A 20396-nucleotide genomic window follows, 5' to 3' on the forward strand; every position below is an offset into this window, starting at 1 on the left:
TTATAATTTTCTTCTTTTTTTTATAGAAAAAATCAATTCAAATCTTTATTTAGGAATATTATGAAAATCTTTAGATTAAATGAATACTTTCAAATTTCTAACATAAAAGCATAATTCAAAGATAGTATTTTCATCTAAGATTTGTCACAATATTTCTTTAAAAATAATAAAATAATACTATTTGTAAATGATAATCATTGATGACTCTTAACATCTAGGTAGAGCACCAACACTTATATTTCATGAAATGCTATTTTAATTTGATTTATTTAAAACTAATTTTTTAAAGAATTTTTAATGCAGTAAAAACAAAAAATGACATAATTAATACTAAACATCAATCATTAAAAATAAACATATATACACATTATGAGTGTAAACATTAATCTACAAATAAAATATATGCAAATGATGATAAATGTGAATTTAAGAATTGGGATCTTAGCTATAAAAAAGACCACCTAGACTTTCCAACCTCTAGGCAGAGTTTAAGTGCAACTATTTATATTTAAAATCTTATTTTATTATTTTATATTTTATATTTTAAAAAATAAATTTATTTTAGGTTGTGAAAATGTATGAAAATCCTTAATGAAATAAAATTTCCTAAATACCTTATCATTTAGGTGATATTTGAGAATAAATTATTTCATAAAAGGTTTTTGTGCAAATCTTTAAAATTTAAAACAAGTTTGGAGTTTTGGATAGGTCTAGGGTTGCAAAGTTTAATTTAAGATTTCATCTAAAGCCTAAGGATTTGGATTCCACCTAGGATTTAGAGTTTCGGGTTTCATTAAGGTTTCATTTAGGGTTCTGACTTTAGGGTTGTAATTTAGGGTTTTAATTTTAGGGTTTCAATCTAGGATTTCAATTTAGGGTTTTAATTTTAGGGTTGGGGTTTTATTTTAAGGTTTCATTTTGTAAATTTATGAGCCTCTCTAAAAATCTCCAATACCTAGGTAAACTTTCAGAGCAAGCTCACTTTTTATGATTTCTTAAAAATGAATTTATATATATATATATATATCTATTTATTTTCATTTTCATTAAAAAATTTATTTATTATTTATTTATCTTTCATTACTTTATTTTTATTATTAATAATTCCTCTACATTTAGGCATAATTATTTATTTTTTTAAACACGATTTTCTATTCTCTCCAATATCTAGGTAGGAAATTTAAAATCTTATTATTATTATTATTATTATTATTTAAAACTGCAAATAACAATTAGGATGCAGGAATATTATAAAAAATAATATAAACATGCCAATTAATAACATAATACTATGCAAAGCCATTATACAACTATGATCAAACATAAGCTAAAAATTTTATATGTTGATAAAAATAATAACCAAAATGACGCAAAAAGCTATCCATTCATATGATTTTAGTTATTATCATTATATACTATTTGGATTTATTATTTATTATTGCTATTATTAAAAAAAATGCAAATACACGTGAGGAGGCACTAAACCTCATGCAAACTCAAGTAAGGCTTTTCCCTATAGAGAGCTCTTTATTATCTGTTTTTTATTCTTTTCTTCCTTTAGAAACAAAAGCTTAGGTCTAAACTCCAAAAGAAATTGGAATTAAGAACTTAAAATATCAAGGCCAAAATCGAAATTGGAAATGGGACGCAAAACCGAGAGATAAAGAAGCTTTTTTTTAGTAACACAAGCACAAAAATCTCTTATCAACAGGAAAATGAAAGCTGTAATCTTGCACCACACCCGTAGGAAGAAATTTTCACAACTGGTATTGAGTGAAACAGATTGGCCTCTTAAAGCTATCATGCGAGAAAAGCAAATAAAAAGGGAAGAACGAAAGAATAAAAAAGAAAAAAAAAAGGTAGAATTTCATGCGTGGAAAAAAAGCCCCGTATGCATTTAAACATAGCAAGTATGAATATCATAAAATTTTGAACTTGAACATACATGTACACAGCAAAATAAACCTGAGAATAAAAACAATAGAAAAAATCTGAAAGATGACCGAAAGTGGTACCATTTCTGGTATTATTATCTGTCGTTCTTTCCTGCTACTTCGTGCCGCTTTTTTTTTGCGTTTTTCTGCTACCTGTTTTCTACTTTTTTTTTTTTTTTTTCTGTTTGGCACTACTGCTTCCAGTTATACTGCTTGCAGTATCCTTTTTTGCTTCCTACGCTGCTGCTGTTTCATCTAAAGCCCCACGTTCATGCTTGCTTTTTTGCTGCTCTTCTGGCCTGCGTCCTCCCACACCTTTTCTCTTTTGTTTTTTCTTTTCCTGCTGCCTCCTTTTTTCCTTTTTTTTTTTTTTTTTTTTTTGCGTTCAGTTTGTCCTCGTTCATTTTTCACGTTTGTTTCTTCTTCAAGTGCTGCCTACTGCAGCCTTTTTTGCTTGCCCTTCTTACCAGTTTTTCAAGGCTGTCTTCTTCTTCCTGGTCCCCATTTCCACCTCTCCTCCTTTTTCTATTTTCTGCGTCTGTTTTCTTTTTGTTTCTTTTTTCTGTTTTGCTTTTTGCTCAATTTTTTTTGTTTTTTGAATTTCCTGCCCTTCTCTTTTCCTTTCCCTTTGTTGCTGTTTTCCTCTTCCAGCAAGTTGCCCGTTTTTGCTTCTTCGTTTCTACCTTTTCTGTTTTTTGCCTGCCCCTTATGCTTTCCTTTTTCCTTTCTTTTTGTTTTCAAATTTTTTTATTACCATTGAACGCTTGCAGTTCTTTTTGTTCCTCTTCTCCACTTTTCTGGTTTTCAGTTTCTTTTTCTTTTTTGCTGTTCTCGCTGCTGCCAGTTCTGTGTTTTTATTTCTGTCAAATGCTTTTTCATCCCTCACGACTTGCTTCCTCTTTATTTTTTGCTTCAGTACTACTCTTTTTTTCACGTTCTCTCTCACCAGTTTTCCTTCGCCGTTTTTGTACCCATGTTCACAACACATGAAAACATGCGGTCCGTCATGCCATTTGCTGTTTCCGTTTTTTACCCACTTACCATTAGTACAATACTCGAGCTCAAGCTGAAAGAATGGAGCAAGATAACGCAAGCTGTGTTGAAAAGTTGGACAGAGCCCAAAAAGAGCTTAAAGGAGAGTTGAGCAAAATTCTTGAAATACTAAATAAATTGAGTAAGGGAAAGGCTGTAGAAAAATATGTTATCCCCAAAGACCATCCAATGCAGGATGTTGTTGACCCTTTGTGTCCTCCTAGCTATGGCCCATGTCAGGCCTAGCTCACCCAAGACATTCCTCCGCAACAATTTACACTTCTTGCCTACTTATCCAGGGATGTACTAATCTACTCAAAGGCAGTTTCAAAGCTTCGTTAATCTTGTATTCATACAAAAGGCAACCGAATTAGTTCAAGTTCCTAACCTAGATGACCAAAAGGAGGATGAAAAGCTAAAACTGAAGGTGGTTGAAAGTTTAGAGGACTCAAAGTCTGAACAGAAGATGAACATACTGGAAGAGAGACTACAGGCCATTGAGGTATAGACTTTTATGGCTCCATGGATGCCACTAGCCTTTGCTTGGTCCCAAATATTGTAATCTTGCCAAAGTTCAAAGTCTCTGACTTTGAGAAGTACAATGATACTAAGTGTCCGATCACACATTGTCGTAACATATCAGTTCGGAGACTTAATCGCTAGACGTAAAACATTTAAAAAATCATAAAAAAAATACAAGGAATCACCACCAATCTTTTTAAGAGGTGTGATTGGCCACCTAAAAATTTTATCTTTTTAATAAAACCATAAAATAGGTTAAAGTTTTACTAAAAAGATAATTTTGGTCTACGAAAATAGATTGGGCTAGGGAGTTGATTACATGTAGGAAATAATTAGTACCCCCACCACGCTCACAAAATTGGTACCAATTAATTATGCATTATTTATAATTATGGATAAAAATGGTTTTTTATATGATATTTAATTATAATTTCCTTTGTTTGTGAGAAATAAAATTAGTTCTAAAAAATCTTTATTTAGGAATGTTATGAAAATCTTCAAATTAAAACAATACATTTAAAGTCTCTAACATAAAAGCAGAATTCAAATATAGTCTTTCCATTTAAGATTTACCATAACATTCCTTCTAAAAATAATAAAATAACATTCTTTGTAAATAATAATTATTGATGACTCTCCAACATATATGCAAAATACCAATCAATTATGTTTCATAGAATGCTATTTTAACTTTATTTATTCAAAACTAAAAATTTTAAGAAAACTTTTGCTGTAAAAAAAAGGGGAATATAATATAATTAATACTAAATATCCATAACTAGAGCAAACATATATATATATATGCGTTATAAATGAAGACATTAATATAAAAATGAAACATATACAAATGATGATCAAATATGAATTTAAGAATCAAATTTTCAAATATAAGGAGACCACCTGGATTTTTCAACATCTAGGCAGAGTTTTGGTGTGATTGTTTTATATTTAAAATCTCATTCTATTATTTTTATTATTTTGTATTTTCATAATTGTGATTTTAACAAAGCGAATTTATTTTGAGTTGTGAAAATATATGAAAATTCTTAATGAAATAAATTTCTTGAATACCCCAGCATCTAGGTGGCATTTGAGAACAAATTACTTCATAAAAGGTTTTCATGCAAATCCTTATAAATTTAAAACAAGTTAGGGGTTTTGGGTGGTTTTGGTTTCAAATTTTAAGAATTTATGAACTTTTCTAAAGTCTCTAACATCTAGGCAGACTTTCAAAATAAGCTCATTTTTATAATTCTCTAAAAATTAATTTTTATAATCTTATATTTTTTTCTTTTTTATCAAAATTATTATTTATTAATTTTTATTATTATATTTTTATGTTTCTAATGTTTTAAAAACTTCTATTCTTTTTTTTTAAATGAAATTCCTTTTACTAAGATTTAATTCTCTACCAACTAGGCAAAATGTAACCTTTTAAAACTCGATTTTGAATCTTTCCAACATCGGGGTAGCGATTTTATAATAAAGCATCTTCTAAAAAAATTATTTATCTTTTTAACTTATTTTTATTATTAGTTTTAATAGAAATTCTAAATGAAATTCTTGATTTTCTTAAGAGTTCTTGATATCTAACCTACGAGAATACTAAGTAGCCAATCAAGTGAGATTATAAAGGATAAGGCTCTACGAGAATACAAAGACCACCCAAACCGTGGCTACTAAATTGAAAATGACAACATTAGCTCGGCATGCACACGAAAAAAAAATTGAATCAAACTTGTTACAGTAGCCCTCCTTTTACCTTACATTAAAGGACTTTAATTTTTTTTAGAGAGAATGAACCTCTTCTTAGTTTAAAACCCAAGACATATTTGAGGACGATAAAGAGTGCAACTTGGTTTAAAAGTAGATCATGATAGAACTAGTGAAATCTCTCCATTTCTTCCAAACTTTGAAAAAGTTTCCAAACATTTAATTAAAGTTTGTCATTTCATCATTAGAACAACATGTAAAGCTTTAAAAAAAAAAAAGTCCAAGCTCTTTACTTACACAACTTGCATCACACACATGAAAACAAATATTTTTAACCTATCATGCAAAAAATCAAGAAGGAATGAAATAAAGCTACTGTTGCTTCATGTGGATACAACTTTCTTAATAGATTATTTATTTATTTATTTAAAGATAAATGATATATCTCACGAATACACCATATTTCAAGGATACACCATAGGCATGATGAAAATATGTTAACTTTTAAATTAAAAGAACTTACCAGTTTCAGTAAAGTGCCCACCCTTTTTCTTTGTTAATTTTTTTCTTGTTTTGCTCTTTTCTCCCACACCTACCACATTATCTTTTTTCCCTTACTTTTGTTTTCTCTTTTGGTTTTTTAGGTTTCACACATCTGCTTTGGTTCTAGGTTTGCATGTTTGCTTTCCACCTCTGTACCCAAATAGCCTCTTTTTTTATCTCTTTTTTTTTTATTTCGTTTGTCCTTGCTAAATGCCCTATTTTCTTTCTTTTTTTTTTTTTTACTTTCGTATCTTTTAATTTCCTTTTGTTGGTAGTGGCTCTTTTTCCTCCTTTCGCTTACTATAGCCATTGGTTTTCCTTTGCCATTTCTTGTTTCTTTTGCTTTTTTTTTTTTTTTTTGCTTAGTTTTTACTACCCATTCTTCTTTTGCATTTTTTTGTTGGATTTTGTTTGCCGCTAGCCTCAACTTGCCACTTTTCTTTTTTTTTTGTGTCTTCTTTTTGTTATAATTTTTTTCTTCTTGTTTCCTATCCTGAAAACTCTCTCTTTTTTTATGGATTTTGGCTTACCCTCTTAAACTTCAAAAAACTTCTTTTTAAAGCTTCCTAGCCTTCCTTCTTAAGGCTCCAAGGTTTGTTTCTTTTTCTTGCTCCACTAACCATGTCTTTTGTCATTTTTTGCAAGTGTTGTTCCTCCACTTCAACCCTTTAGCTTGTTCCTTACTGAATGTTCCCCATACTTGCCTCTTTGTTTTAGAAAAAAAAAAAACCTTTGTTTCTTGATGAAAATAGGCCCTTGGGTCAAATTACATCCAAGGGCTAAAGTTTCTTTCCTTTTTTCAAGGAACAAGCTTTAATCATTGGATCAAAATTCAAGGGAGATCCAATGGTTCATATTATTCACTGTAAAGGTTGGATTTTCAGCTTTTAAACCCATGAAAAGACCATTTTACCCTTAATACAAAGTTTTCAGTATTTAGACCATTTTCTTAGAAATCAATGTTTCCATGCTCATTTTCAAGATTTTAAAGCACCAAAAAATTTGAAATATTATGAAATTGGGATTTGAAAAGTTTCATAAAATTCGAGCTCGAAAAAGCCAAATTATGAAAATACCCATAAAGGGTATTTTGGTAATTCATACTTTTCGAGGTAATGCTGTGATTTCAAATGGACCAAAAATCATGCAATTACGACTTTGTTTGATCGGATTTGATCTGAGTTGACTTTGGATTTTTGAATAGAAAAATTTGTAAGCTCTTTATAGGTCTTAAATGGTCTAGGCCTATGTTCACAAATGAGCCCTAAGTCAATCATGTTGAAAAATGTTCCAAACAAAATTTGGTGTCTATAACTCCCCTCTTTGCAAACTTCTAAGGATCTGAAGTAATACAAAGACATAGATGACAATTTTGTCCGAATAATGCTTCCAAGTAAGAAAACCTTTTTTTTTTTCATTTTCACTTTTTTGTTGTTTTTTTTTTTTTTGGTTTGCTTTTTCATTTTGTTTTGATTTGTTTTTAGGACAACACCATGAGTCAAACAATAAAGAATGACTAGGACGACGTCGTAAATCAAAAAATGAGGAACTACCGGGATGACACCGTAAATTGAAAAATAAGAAAATGATCCGGACAACACCACAAGTCAAAAAATGAAAAATGACTAGGATGACATTACGAGTTAAAAAATAGATATGACCAGGATGACACCGTAAGTTAGAAAATAAAGAATGATCAAGATGATACTGCAAGTCAAAAAGAAAATAACTACTGAAACAACACTATAAGTTAAAAATAAAGAACGACTAGGATGACACTGTAAGTCAAAAAATGTAAAATGATCGGGATGATATCGTAAGTCAAAAAAATAAGAAAACGATTGAGACAACATCGCAAGTCAAAAAATGAAGAATGACTGGACAACACAGCAAGCCAAAAAATAAATATGACCAAGACGATACTGTAAGTTAAAAAATAAAGGGCGATTGGAACAATATCGCAAGTCAAAAAATAAAGAACAATCGGGATGACATCGAAAATGACATTGCAAGTCAAAAATAAAGAATGACCAAGACAACACCGCAAGTCAAAAAGTAAATAATGATCTAGACAACACCACAAGTCAAAAAATAATGAACATTACTGCAATTAGAAAAGTAAGAAAATGATCGAGATAACATTACGAGATAGAAAATAAAGAATGACTGAAATAACATTGCAAGTAAAAAAACTAATAAAACGATCGAGACGACATCGTAAGTCAAAAATAAAAAACAAATGAGAAAATGTTGCAAGTCAAAAAATAACGAATGACCTAGACAACACCGCAAGTCGAAAAATAAGAAAACGATTGGGATAACACCGTAAGCCAAAAAATAAAAAAAATTATTGGGACAACACCGCAAGTTAGAAAATAAAGAATGATCGGGATGACATCGTTAGTCAAAAAATAAAAAAAAATGATCGAGATGACACTACAAGTTGAATAGAGTGACTGTTAATCTGGGTTTACGTGCCAACTAAATTGAGCATTTTGGTGATAGATAAACTGGACTTAAATTTCATTGAAGGCTAGCTAAACTAGGCTTAAATTTCATTGAGGGCTAGATAAATTAGACTTAAAATTTCATTGGGTGCCAATAAATCTAGGCTAAAGTCTTTTTTTGGTGCTAGATAAATTGGGCTTAAGATTGGGTGCCAGTTAAATTGGACTTAAATATTTGTTTGGGGGCTAAATAAACTAGGCTTAACTTTGGGTGCCAACTATGCTAGGCGTAAAAATTCATTAGGGCCAGATAGATTGAGCTTAAAATTTTCATCAGAAGCCAAGTAAACTAGGCTTAAATTTCATTGGAAACTAGCTAAGCTGGGCTTTAAAATCTTCATTGGGTGCCAGGTAAACTAGGCTTAAAATATTTCTTTGGTGCTAGATAAACTAGGCTTAAAATTTCATCATATGCCAGATAAATTGGGCTTAAAATTGGGTGCCAACTAAGCTAGGCTTAGAAATTCTTTTCATGGTGTGCCAGATCAATTGGGCTTAAATTTTTATTGGGAGCCAGCTAAGTTGGGCTTTAAAATCTTTATTGGTATCAAGTAAATTGGGCTTAAAATTTTTTTTGGTGCCAAATAAACTAGGCTTAAAATTTAATTAGTACCAAATAAAACTGGGCTATTCTTTTTGTGTAGACTTAAATTTTTTTAAGGAACTAACAATTCCTATTAGAATGAAAGAAATGAACAATCTTTCCTCAATAGATTAGATGATTGTGCACCCAAAGATACCTATTGATTCAAAAAGACTTTACCACTTAAAGAAGATAAAAGGGGTATATAATTTTTATCTATCCGAGCTTATGTGCCAACTAATCTCGGCTTATGTGTAAGCTAAACTAAGCTCATGTAACAAATAATCTGGGCTTAAACTTTCACTAATGCCAGATAATCTGGGTTTAAGACTTTATTAGTGCCAGATAATTTGGGCTTGTGTGCCAACTACACTGGGCTTAAGACTTAATTGGTGCCAGATAATATGGGCTTTTGTGCTAGCTATACTAGGCTTAAATCTCAGTAATGACAGATAATCTAGGCTTAAGACTTTATTGGTGCCAGATAATCTGGGCTTAAGACTTCATTGGTACTAGATAATCTAGGCTTAGGACTTCATTAGTGTCATGTAGACACCCAATTTGGTCCAGGCTTGGATCAATTGGGCCTGGTCCAAATAGGTAAGCCTATTTCAATTTGTTTTTATTTTATTTTTTATTCTGTATTTTTTATTTTTTATATTTTATTTATTATTACTATTTTTTTATTATTTGTATATATTTTTTTATTATTACTTATCTGTTTATATATCTATTATCATTATTATATATCTATTATTATTATTGTTTATCTATTAATTAATATATTATCTTTATTTATTTATTTACTTATTTTATTATTTTTTCTTTCTTTTCTTTCTTCCTTTTTCTGCTCAGTTGATTGGAATTGGGATTAGGATAAAAGTTGGAGTTCTACCATGAATTTGGGGGATTCAATCAGAGTCCAGATTGGATTCTATGATTGAATCCCAATCCAAGAGGGAACTAGGATTGATCAAAAACTCTTCTGATCAATCCTTATAAATAATTGCTGGAACAAAATAGAAGACACTGACTGAGAAAAAGAGCGAAAAGAGAAAGAAAAAGGCATTCAGAAGGCAAGAAGCAATTTCAGGAATTTTTTTTAGAATTTTGGTGATTTGTTTTTTGAAAATTTCTAAAAAATTTTCAGATTTCGATTGAATATTTCGACGAAGTTTGAATTTTTTGGTGACTTTTCTGGCACCAGTTGAATTTTTCGGTAAGCTACCCAATTTTTGACAAATATTTCCAGAAATTGACCAACTTTTTGGTGAAAAATCTAGATTTCGATGATATTTTCCAGAATCTAACGAGATTCAATCGAAGTTCTTCATCTGTTTAGAGAGAAGTGAGAAAAAAATGGGAAGAGAGAAAGAGGGAAGGATCGGTCTGCTGAAAAACAGAAGAATTAGCCTTTTATACCTGTTAAAAATGATGTCGTTTTGGCGTTACTGTTTCCAGAGGATTTGCGCGTTTTGAAATCGAGTGACCCGACCCGAGCATCACCCGCTTTTGACCGCGTGCAATCCGAATATGAGCCGTTTCTGGAGCCGAGCCATTCTCATGTTTTTTTTTATATTTATTTTTTATATTTATATTTATTTATTATTATTATTTATTTATTTATTAGATTAGAATTTTTTAGTATTATTTTATTTTATTTTATTTATTTTATTTCTTTATTTTTATTTTATTTTTATTTTGTTATTATTTTCTTTAAATAAATTTCAAAAAAATATTTTTAGGGAAAAGTTGAAAGTATCAATTTTCCTTGAAAATAAGCTTTCTAAAAAATATTTTTGGGAAAATGTTGAAAGTTTCAATTTTCCTTGAAAATAAGCTTTCTAAAAAATATTTTTGGGAAAAAAGTTGAAAGTATCGATTTTCCTTAAAAATAAATTTCATAAAAGGTTTTTTCTTTTGAGGAAAAGTTGAAAGGATCAATTTTCTTCGAAATTAAAGTTTCTAAAAAATATTTTGAGAAAAAGTTGAAAGTATCAATTTTTCTTGTACAAAAGCAATCATTTTTTTTCTTTTTTATTTTCTTGAATTTTCTTTAATGTTAAATAATCTGAAAGTGAAACAGTAGTTTTCTTGCATACTCTTGAGGTGAGGAAATTTTTTCAATTTTTTGCTAAAAGTATTAGAGTCAATTAAGAATAATTTTTAATAATTAATTACTTGGTAAATTTTTAAGGCTTATTGGATAACATAAAATTAAGTTGGTACCATCTTTCAATGGGCGTTGTGAGGGTGCTATAACCTTTCTTACATGTAACCGAACTCTCGAACCCTGTTCTGGTTAGTAGACCCGAACCTATTCTTTTAGGGACCCTTAAGCTTAGGTGTTCCTTGAAAGGATAGATTCCTTAGGTGGCCAATCGCACCTAAATAAAAAAGATTGGTGGTGACTCCTTCAAGTCAATGTCTAGCGATAGATCCCCGGATCTAGATGTTATGACAGCTTGACGACTCCACTGGAGACGTCTGAGAGTCAGGCGAACAAATAAATTTATGTTATCCAAAAGCCTAATAAAATTGAACCTTTTTGTATAGATTTTTTTATTCATTCATGTATATTTACTTTATTAATTATGTCATTCATATGCATATGCATAACATGAGGTCCATACCCGAGCTTCATCCCTCTAAGAGGGAGTAAAGTACCTATTGCTTTCGTGAGGTCTAATGCCTCCACAGTGGCTAGCGAAATACTCTCACTCAAATTGAACCTTTTCCGCTTGTAACCTGTAATGGGTGAGGATTAAGGTGCCTTACTAGTCTGTGATGGACAATAATGTAAGGAGCAATTTGGGAACCTTTAGACTTTAACCTCAAACCACATATAGTGAACTTTAAGAGTGCCTAACCTATAGATAGAGCCATCATTCTTCCTTTTTAGAATTAACCAAAAGCATAAAATTCATTCCTTTTATTCTATGTGATGTTTTAATTTACTTAGTTATTTATTTATTCTTTTTTTTTGGTATACTAACCTTTTCTCTCATTCTTTTGCATTGGTTCATGCTCATATCATAAAGTTGCATAAAGAACATTTGCTTGAAAGACGGTCTTCAATAAAAATTTTTCATGGACTCCACAGAACGACTAGTTTGTTCTTCATCTGTATTAGCACCTTGTGAGTTATCCAACGAAGTAAGGGTCCAGTCAGAAAAGATTCAACTAAAAATGGGGGATTGTTTACCAATCGGATATGATTCTACTTTGTCTTAAGAAACATCTATCTTCCTCAAACAAAATAATCTAGAAGATTTGGCTGATATATGAAAGAAAATGAGTCCGTAAAGACAAGAGCAGTTTTGCCAGAAACGCAGGTATATAGCACACTTTCTTGCAGTAGTTATCGACGATCAACTAATTAGAGTTGTAGCGTAATTCTGGGATCCTACATACAAGTGTTTCATCTTCAATGAAGTTGATATGACACTAACCATCGAAGAATATTCAATTTTATTGGGTTGCACCTTAAGGCTCCTAATAAGATTTATGTCAAAAAACATAAGTTAGGATTTTGTAAGGGTTTGGCCCAACTCATAGGGATAGACAAAGAAGTTATGGATTCTCATAAAAAGAAGAAACAAGAATAGGTTTGCCTACCTTTAAAGTTCTTTCATGAGTTTCTAGTGCAACATACCAACGAAGAATGATGGTTAGATATATTTGCCTTAGCCATGTACGAAATGATGATATTCCCAAAAGTTTTGAGTTATATTGAGATGGCCGTGGTTGACTTCTTCGATAGTGTGATCAATGATTGTAATCCTTCAACGATAATATTAGCAGAGACTATCAGATCTTTGAGTTACTGTCGTCAGATTGGAGGGCACTTTATAGGTTGCATACAATTATTTTACTTATAGATGAAAAGCCATTTCGAATGGAGAAAAGGTGCTTTTTCAAAGCTTTATGTCCGTAATCGAGCTTCGATCAAGGAATTCTATAAAAATGGATGGTCAGAACAAAAGTCTAAGAAGGAATAGATAACTTTCCTACAAGAATTGACTAGTGTCGAAGTAAGATGGTTGGCCCCGTGGATGAATCTTGAACCTATGTTGTATTAGTGTGGGGATAATACAGTGGTCCCACTTTGGGTTTATGGGGAGCGACAAATTATGCACCACTCCTAGTGAGAAGGCAGTTTAGGGCAGAACAGTTCATTCCTAAGACATATGGGCTTCATCAATTAGATTTCTCTTATAGTGAGCCAAAAGCATTTTAGAGGATGAATGAGATGATTAAAGCATGGAAAAATCTTCAAAGAGTGAGTCATGGACCGTTTACTGATAAAGTCACTCCAAGGTATTTGGTTTGGAGAGCAAAACGAAGACAAGAAATGGTATTCACTTATGAAGGCTTTCAACCGCCAACAAGAAGAAAGCTTGAAAAGACACCATCAAAATTAGAGCTTACGACAAAAAAATTTAAGTTTGAAAAGGGTAAGCTAAAGCAAGAAATCCAGAAGCTTCGAGAAGAAAAAGACTAGTGGAAAGATAAAGCTGAAAGTCATGAAGCCAGAGTTTGCAAGATTGCTAGAGAACGTGATAAAAGGTTATGTGTGAGAGAAAGGGCCAGAGAGATAACCATTGTTGAGCTGACTAGAGAGAATGCAAGATTGAAGTAAGATTGAAGCAAGAGTATGCTGAAATGGAAAAAAAAATACCCAAGTACAGACAGAGAATAACATGTTGAATAGTTATCTAAGCAGGCTAAGACAAAAGTTAAATGAACAAAAAGACTATATTGCTGCATTGGTTAGGGAGTATAGAGAGTTATCATACCAAGTCTGGTGTGGTAAAAGAGAGAACTTAGGTAGATAGAAATACATTCAGCACCTAACGACCTAAATTTGTAAAGAGGTATACAAGGTAAGAGAGATGGTGGAAGAGACAGAGGCATTGAAACAAGTGGTGACCCTAGTAGGAGAGTATGGGTAGTGTCTATTAAACTTCATCGAAGAAGTCAAGGCCTAGTATGAACAGATCAAACAATTTTATGGTTATAATTCTAGGATGATAAACTCAATGTAAATAAAAGTTTTTTAGAATAAATGAAATCTTTTAGTTAAATACTGTCTTTAAGGCAAATGTTCTTTGCATACATGCATTCTCATTCATTGCATTCTCACTCATTACACTTAACAAAGTAACCATGAGATAGTCATGCAAATTTACTAATTCTAAAATATAATACTCAAGGTTCAATGATAGCTCCATCTAGCAATAATCCTGTCCATCAATACAACATAAGAGCCAGAGCCAGACAAATGGAGTAGAAAAACTCTAACAGATTTGAAAAGCTAGAAAAAGCACAGAAAAAGATTGAAAATGAGTTGAACAAGATTCTAGATGCTCTCAATAAGCTAAACAAGAGAAAATGAGTAGAAAAAAATACAAGCTAACAAGTTCCCCTATTACAAGAAGTGGCTAACCCTTTATATCCTCCAAGTTTTGGTCCACCTCAAGCCCAGTCTACACAAGAGGTTCCACCACAACACTTCGCATATCCTACATATCCTGGAATGCCATCAACCTCTAATCCAGGGCATTACCATAGCTATGTAAATCCTATCTTTACTGAAAAGGTAATAGAATCGGTTTCTGATCTAGATGACTTAAAAAATAAGGAAAAAGAAAAAATGATAGAGTCTTAGGAAGATCCAAAGATTAGTATGTTTGAACAAAGATTACAGGCCATATAAAGGATTGGATTTTATGGTTCTGTTGATGCTGCTGAGCTGTGCTTAATCTCGGATGTAGTCATTCCACCAAAGTTCAAAGTACCAAATTTTGAAAAATATGATGGTACAAAGTGCCCAAAAACTCATATCACCATGTATTACCGAAAGATGGCAGCCCATGCCCATAATGAAAAACTACTAATGCATGTTTTTCAAGATAGCCTTACAGACTCTGTTGCCAAGTGATATGTCCAGCTAGACAGAACCCGCATTCGTTCTTGGAGTGATATGGCTCATGACTTCATTAGTCAATATCAACATATTATCGATTTAGCTCCTGATCGTTTGTCTTTACAAAACCTTGAGAAAAAAGCAAATGAGTCTTTTAAAAAATACGCCCAGAGATAGAAAGATGTAGTTTCTCAAGTACAACCTCCTCTGACTGAGAAAGAGACTATAGTGCTATTTGTTAGCACTTTGAAACCTCCCTATTATGAAAAGATGATAGGGAATGTAACCAAAAATTTTACTGATATGGTAATTTCGAAAAAAATTATCGAGAGTGCCATCAAGAATGATGAGTTGGAAGAAAGTGAAGCATCTAGCAAAAGAGTCCTAAAAAAGAAAGAGACTGAAACTCAGGTTGTGAGCTTTGATAGACAGCAATTTGGGGGTTATCAATCCTACTCACCACAAAGATACCTTCCATATTTCCCTATTGTAAATAACACTTCCCCTTACCCATACCAACCATTTGTACAGTCACTTTATCCCCAAACATATCAACCTCCTCTTAGGCCTCAGAATACCATATATAGTCCTAACACTCAGCTTACCCCAAGACCCCAAACTCATATAGCTAACCCAATGGATGGTTCACGGGAGCAACGAATTACTCACGAAAAACCTGTATTTGCTCCAATCCCAATGACCTATACAAAATTATATCGTGAGCTTTATAACAGTCATTTGATTACTCCTAGTAAATTAGAGCCCTTCCTTACCCTAAGTGGTATGATCTCATAGCCTATTGTGACTATCATTATGGGATTGTCGATCACTCCATCAAAAATTGTACTGCCCTGAAACACAAAGTGTAACGACTGATCAAGGATGAAATGATTAGCTTTGATACAAGAGGGGTGACTGCACCAAATGTTAGTGGTAATCCCTTGCCTAATCATAATGTGAATGCTTTAAGTGAAGAACAAGAGTGCCATTTGAAGAAAGAAGTGGTAGATATTAAGACACCTCTTAGTCAGCTATTTGATATTTTTAAAAAAATTGACATGATACAACCAGTAAGTCCACACAGCTATCATGAAGTATATATAGCAGGCACTAGTTGTAAATATCATAGTGAGGCGATGTATTGAAACTTGTGAGCAGTTTCACTAAGAGGTGCAAAAGCTTTTGAATTCATACCAAATAAAGGTCTACGAAAAAAGAAAAGACTTCGAAAGTGTTGAAGTGTCCATGACTAATAAGCCTGCAAAGCTGTTTCCAAAGTCGGTGACAATTCATTGTAGGAACAAGCCGAAGTCAATCATAGACAAACTCATTCCCAAGCTGATAACTTTTAAAGTTTTGACTCTTTTCCCATATAAGGATGATAAAGTTGTACCCTAAAAATATGGTTACGATACAGTGGTTCAAGGGCAAAAAGGGGATGTCTCTAAAGCTGACGCTTTCAATATAACTAGTGTAAGAGGCATTCCCTGAAGTGGAAGGTGCTGCACTTCAAAAATATTAAAGAAGGCTAGAAGAGAAAAAGCTAAAGAAGGAGAAGGATGAAATAACCTTAAAGTAGAACCTGAGGAAGATCGCCTGAAGTTGGTGTCAAAAAAAGAGGCTTGTGAATTCTTGAAATTAGTAAAACATAGTGAGTATTCAGTGGTTGAACAGTTGAACAAAATGTCAACACTAATCTCATTATTATCACTACTATTAAATTTAGAGCCACATCGAAATGCCCTGCTGAAAGAATTAAACCAGGCATATGTGGCACATAATGTATTTGTTGAATATGTAAACCATCTGACTAGAAATCTAGTCATGTCGAATCACATTTCATTCAACGATGATGAGATTCCCTCGAAAGAAAAGGGAAATGCCAAGGCTTTGCATATCACAGTCAAATTTAAGAGCCATATCATAGCCAAAGTCTTTATTGATAATGGCTTCGCTATCAACGTCATGCCTATGTCAACTTTTACAAGGTTACCCATTGACTACTCTCATATGAAAGATAGTCAGACGATCATAAGAGCTTTTGATAGGACCAAAAGAGAAGTTTTAAGGGATATCAAGATGCCTTTGTAAATTGGATCGTGCACTTTTAATGTGAAGTTTCAAGTGATGGATATCTCTCCATCCTATAGCTGTTTATTGAGAAGGTCATGGATTCATATGGCAGGTGCAGTGCCCTTTACCTTGCATCAAAAGATCAAGTTTAATGTAAAAGGTCAATTAGTAGTGGTAGTTTGAGAGGAAGACATGCTAGTGACCCAACTGTTGAATGCTCCGTATGTAGAGACTGTCAAAGAAGTAGTAAAATGCTCCTATCAATCTTTTGAGCTAGTTAATTCTATAGGTGAAGGACTTAAAAATCAACTTTTTTTAAGGATAGTGATGAGCCAAGTTATCAATAAGGGCTGGTATCCAAGATTAGGGCTGGGCAAGAACTTGCAGGGAATAAAAGAACTCCCAACAGTGATAAACAATAGTGAAAGGTTAGGCCTAGGCCATGAGGTAGCAGAATGAGAGATTAAGAGAAGGCTAGTAGGAAAAACAACAAGACTAATGAATGGTTATCCTACACCTGTATGAGACTTTTAGACCTGAAGGATTCATGTACCTAGATACAGAAAAAAGTGTGAAAAGAGCTTTTGCCCAGTTAACCATTAATGCTATTGAAGATGAAATAGGGCTTAATCAAGAGGGGTGGGTCTGCCTTTGTTTGTTAGATTATGAGCTAAACAATTGGAGTGCCATTGAAGTGTCTGTGACTTTTGAAACTAATACAATGTAATTATAACATCCCAATAGCTATTACCCAAGGCATTGGGGTGATCTTTTTTATTTGGGCCATTTATCTTTTATTATTTTAATAAAAATTAAGAAGGATGCATTTTCATTCATTCTTCTTGTGTCTTCATTATTGCCATTTTTCTAAACACATCTTGCCAACATATCTCATTTCATCCAATTTCAGGTCCTTAAATGAACATGAAGATAATTATGATAACAATCAAGATGTTAGTTTTGAGAATTCAATTAACACTGATGAACTTGACAATGAAGAGAATTCTGAGGAATATGCTATGCCTCCAGACCTAATGAGATTGATTGAACAAGAAAATAAGCCAATTGAGCCTTTTCAGGAAATAGTTGACTTAGTGAATCTGAGAGATGAAGAGAATAAAAAAGATGTCAAAATTGGCACTTCACTTTCATCAGGGGATAGACAACGTTTGGTAGATTTAATTCGAGAATTCATAGATGTGTTTGCTTGGTCTTACCAAGATATACCAGGACTGAGCACGAAGATAGTAGAGCACAGATTACCTTTAAAACTAGAATGTAAGCCAGTCCAATAGAAACTGAGGTGAATAAAGCCTGAAATGCTACTAAAGATCAAAGAAGCGGTGAAGAAACAGTTTGATGCAGGTTTTCTACAAGTGGCTAAGTATCCAAATGGGTAGCCAATATAGTACCAGTTCCTAAGAAGGATGAAAAGGTACAAATGTGTGTAGACTATCGTGATTTAAATAGGGCTAGTCCAAAGGATAACTTTATTTTGCCTCATATCAACACACTGGTAGATAACATGACTAAACATTCAATTTTCTCCTTTATGGATGGTTTTTCAGGGTATAATCAAATAAAAATGGTTGTAGATGATATGGAAAAAACCACTTTCGTGACCATATGAGGAACTTTTTGTTACAAAGTCATGTCTTTTGGGTTAAAGAATACTAGGGCAATATATCAAAGGGCCATGGTAACACTCTTTCATGACATAATGCACAAAGAGATTGAGATGTATGTAGACAATATGATTACAAAATCTTGTGAGGATGAAGATCATGTCACCAGCCTCAAAAAGTTATTTGAGAGATTAAGAAGGTTCCAGCTCAAGTTAAACCCAACCAAGTGCACCTTTGGGGTAAAGTCAGAGAAGTTACTAGGCTTTGTGGTTAGTGAAAGAAGAATCGAAGTCGATCCAGACAAAATACAGGCCATTCAAAATTTGTCACCTCCAAGTACACCAAAGAAAGTCTGAGGTTTTCTGGGAAGATTGAATTACATTTCTCGATTCATCTCTCAGCTTACTTACAAATGTGATCCCATATTTAAGCTTATCCGTAAGAATAATCTTGGAAAATGGAATGAGGAATGTCAAGTGACTTTTGATAAAATTAAGTAATACTTGTCAAACCCTCCAGTGTTGGTGTCACCTATTTTAGGAAAACCTTTAATTTTATACTTGACAGTCTGTGAAAATTCAATGAGATGTGTGCTGAGGTAACAAGATGAGTCTAACCGAAAGGAGAGAGCTATTTACTATCTAAGTAAAAAGTTCACAGAATATGAATCCAAGTTTTTTCATTGGAGAAAATGTGGTGTGCATTAGCGTGGACTACCAAAAGACTCAGACAATATATGCTCTATCATACCACATGGCTCATAGTAAAACTGGATCCAATTAAATACATCTTCGAGAAGCCTTTTTTGTCTGGAAGAATTGTTAAATAGTAAGTAATGCTCTTAGAATATGATATTATTTATGTAAGCTAAAAGGCAATCAAAGGGGTGCTATAGCAAAGTCTTTGCAGATCGTGTTACTGAAGAATATGAACCAATAAGATTGGAATTCCTTGATGAAGATCTAATGACTATTTCTCAACTGGAGAAAAAGAAGCATAAAGAAAAATGTTAGAAAATGTATTTTGATGGAGCTGTCAATGCCTTGGGACATGAAATTGGGGTAATTTTAATCTCTCCAGAAGAACAATACTGCCCTATAACAGCAAGGTTAAATTTTAATTGCATAAATAACATCACTGAATATGAAGCATGTGTCATGGGTTTACAAGCTACTATAAATAAAAGAGTGAAAGCATTAAAAGTGTTTAGAGATTCAGCTCTAGTTATATATCAGTTGAAAAGGGAATGAGAGACGAGAGATTCAAAATTCGTTTCATATCATAAGTATATTTTAGAGTTGATAAAGCAATTTGAAGATATCTAGTTTGATCATTTACCTCGAGAAGAGAATCTGATTACCGATGCATTGGCTACTTTAGCTACAATGATTCGAATTAATGACAATACTAACATTCAACCCATCAGGCTAGATGTTAAGGATATGCCAGCTTATTGCTCCAATGTAAAAGAAGAGAAAGATAAGAAACCCTGTTATTATGATATCTTACAGTATATTAAAGATCAGTAATACCCAGTTCAAGTAACAGAAAATGATAAAAGGGTCATCTAAAGATTAGCTATGAGTTTTTTCCTGGATGGAGATGTTCTGTACAAAAGAAGTCGTGATCAATTATTACTAAGATGCATAAGTAAGGCTGAAACAAGAAAAATCATTAAAGAGGTACATGATGGAATATGTGGGGCACATGCTAGTGGACATATGATGGTGAGACAGATCATGAGAGTAGGATACTATTGGTTGACAATGAAGAATAATTGCATTGACTATGCTGGTAAGTGCCATAAATGCTAGATATATGCTGATAAGATCCATGCTTCGCCATCTACTTTACATGTTATGGCACCACTTTGGCCATTCTCCATGTGTGGCATAGATGTTATTGGTTCTATCACCTCAAAGGCTTTTAACAGGC

The sequence above is a fragment of the Durio zibethinus genome, chromosome 15 (assembly GCF_047325235.1).
Source record: "Durio zibethinus cultivar Kanyao isolate XHJ-2024 chromosome 15, ASM4732523v1, whole genome shotgun sequence".
Classification (NCBI taxonomy): domain Eukaryota; kingdom Viridiplantae; phylum Streptophyta; class Magnoliopsida; order Malvales; family Malvaceae; genus Durio; species Durio zibethinus.